At 34.3% G+C, this 2,989-nt stretch overlaps 1 non-coding gene across 1 annotated transcript; it reads left to right on the top strand.

Moving 5' to 3' along the window:
- The first annotated feature begins 1,238 nt into the window (after positions 1-1,238).
- On the top strand, positions 1,239-1,309 carry TRNAV-GAC (transfer RNA valine (anticodon GAC)). The gene has a single exon. It is a non-coding gene; the product is annotated as a tRNA-Val (tRNA).
- Positions 1,310-2,989: the final 1,680 nt, after the last annotated feature.

The following is a 2,989-nucleotide window of genomic DNA, read 5'->3' as shown; positions in this document are numbered from 1 at the left end:
AAAATGAAGTGCGGCGTTAAGTTGCGCCACTCATCACGCAATGCATTGAAAATTCTGCATTGCGTGTCTTAACACTGGTTTCTTTCTGCCTACTCCGATGAATGTCAGATACATTGTATAACTAAAGAAATATTTTAAATATATCGTGTTTAATAATGTAAAATAAAAAAATGTACAAACTACATATATTTTACTGTGACATGAAAGATACAAAGATGCTAAAACTGAAAATAAAACATAAATTGTTATCTATAGTAGTTTATTGGATCAGTTTATCTACAATTCACAGATAGACTAGAATATAAAATATTGATAAAGATATAAATTATTTATAGTCCATATATATGAAATGTGTCTTACTGAGTAAAATAGTTTATTTATTTACGTTTATAACATAAGCATAGTATTATAAAGCAGCATTGGCGCAGTAAAATTGAAATAAATACGGCGTCCTCTTAATTATATACTTATTATATCCTATATCTTATAAAACAAAGTCGCTTTTCGTGTCTGTCTGTTGTTTCTAACTCTTCTTCTTCTAAACCACCCAACGGATTTTCATGCGGTTTTCACCATTAGGTCGAGTATTTTTCGTAGAAGGTTTATATATAGTTTATTATTTGTACATTCTTATGTAAATTAACATAAATACGATAAATATGTATAAAGTCCTACCCGTTGATACACTTTCGCGCATGCGCTGCTTTAATGGTAAGTACTACATGAAAATAATGTACTGGAGTATTGTTGTTCTTAATAAAATCTACAAAAAAGTCCGCGACGGCATATTCGTATTTTTTAAGAATAACGTGTAGTGACCATTTTTCTCTCTAAAAATAATAATTTCAATATATTTTTTATTGTGAGTCATATTTTTCCATAATGGTATTAATCCTTATCCTTTAAAATACTTGATTAATTTTCTACGTTAAACGAAGATAAAATTTGCTTTTTACACAATTTCTAAATTGCGAATAGTTTTACAGAAAAACGCATTTAATTGTTGACACATCACGCCGTTGACACATCAGCTGTATCGAGTCAAGTTTCACTTATCCCTTACTCTCGGCATATAAATAAGTATATTAGTTACGTTGGCCATTTAATGTAGATCAAAACTGTCTTTTACTGTTTTTCATTTTAATAAGTACTTTAGAAGTTGTTACAATATCAAAAAATCCTTGCTGCGTAACGGTTTGCCACTCGCCATGCGTCCGCCGTGCCCGCCTGCCTTACACGCATCGGTGGTTCAGTGGTAGAATGCTCGCCTGACACGCGGGCGGCCCGGGTTCGATTCCCGGCGGATGCATTCTATTTAATTTTCCTCACAGGCAGCCACGTAGTGCTTTCTTTTTATCAGGGACAGAATACTCTCTTCAGCATCAACCACAAGCTCGAAAAAAAAGCCTGCCTTTATAGCAACGAAGATTTAGATGCGTTTGCACGTATTGGATATGTCGAGTTGAATGTATTATTTCAGCGCTATATATTTGGTTTCATATTTTTTGTAGTAGTTATTAGTAGGTAAGTTTTTGTTCATAATTTCTTCCGTTTAAAAATGGTCATTTAACTATCTAAAAATAGTCATTTAAATATATTTTAATAAGTACTTGAAAAGATTAGTAGCACAGATTTAAAATTACGGTACCTACTAAAAAATCCTTGCTGTGTAAAACAATTGGAAAATCCTTATTGAAACTACGAAAATGCGGGTTGCATTAGGGTTTAATTAATTTTCACATTATCTTAAATGCTTTGCAAACATACATTATATGAATAATCCAGTAGTTAAAGCGGGCGAAGCCGCAAGAGGGTCGCTAGTTGAAAATATAACGTAAAAAAATACTTCGCGGTCTATTCCGCACACAGCGGGGAGGCAGGCAGAGGGAACTTAATGTTAAGACACTCCGTTCCCTACTTTCCGCCGAATATTTCGAGGTATTGCGTATTGAATGGCAAAATCATCGCCGGGCTTTTGCGATGGTGCTAGAACGAAAAAAATTAAAATATTAATAAATAATAAGTATCCTATAAGTACCTAGTCAGAATCGAACTCATTGCCGTTGCATTACAGTCACACCCTGGGGCCCCTGCGCCACGACGACCTCATGAATATATACATTTTTCATATATAGTTTTATACTGACTGACTTTAACTCGATGTTCAAAAATAAATTTATGTATTATACGTTATCTGCAATTTGCTTATTCAAACCAGGTAAAGTAAAGTAATTCATTAATTCCAAAGGGGGTAGAACCCGCAACCACCCAACTGTGCCAGGATCACCTGATAATTTCTCTAAACACATTAACCATCCGAGACTGTCTGACCCCAAACTGTTCGCCAGGACGACGACCTCCCTTCACCTCATTATACTCACTTGGCGATGACCCAGAAAAAATGCTTTAAACTATTTTCATAACATCAGGATCTCCTTGTTACATGCCCACAGCAGTACCTACTGTATATTTTATATCTTTCGCAGAAGACTCATAATAATGTTGTAGGGAACTTTGGATTCGTAAGAGAGAAGCGCCACAGTTTCTGACTATAAACGCGGTGGTTATGGGTTCAGTTCCAGCTTATGGAAATGAATGAATTATTTTCATTTTTTCGTTCCGGTAACAACACTAAGTGTAGCATTCTTCTGCCATTCAATTGTATGTCTCGAAAAAGTGGATAGCATAAAGTGGAGAATGGACTATCTTTACACTTGATTTCGTAGTCTATCCTACTATATACGTGCTACAGAGAGAAGATAAAAAATTATGGCGCATATATACATATGGCGCTATGTTAGTGCAATTGATTTAGTTACGGGAACGAAGTTCTACTGGAAGAATGATAATTAATTTTACTAGGTTTATATGACAATTTTTATGAGTTGACATTCATCTTAGCAGAATGTTTAAAACAAATCAAGTTTGCAAAATTAATTCACATATTCCTTCATTATATAGAAGATCAAAACCAGTAGGGGGTTTAGGA

This window comes from Heliconius melpomene, chromosome 6 (assembly GCF_056956725.1).
Source record: "Heliconius melpomene rosina isolate 202511_hmr_F chromosome 6, ASM5695672v1, whole genome shotgun sequence".
In the NCBI taxonomy this organism is placed as follows: domain Eukaryota; kingdom Metazoa; phylum Arthropoda; class Insecta; order Lepidoptera; family Nymphalidae; genus Heliconius; species Heliconius melpomene.
This window is presented reverse-complemented; position numbering and strand designations above follow the sequence as displayed.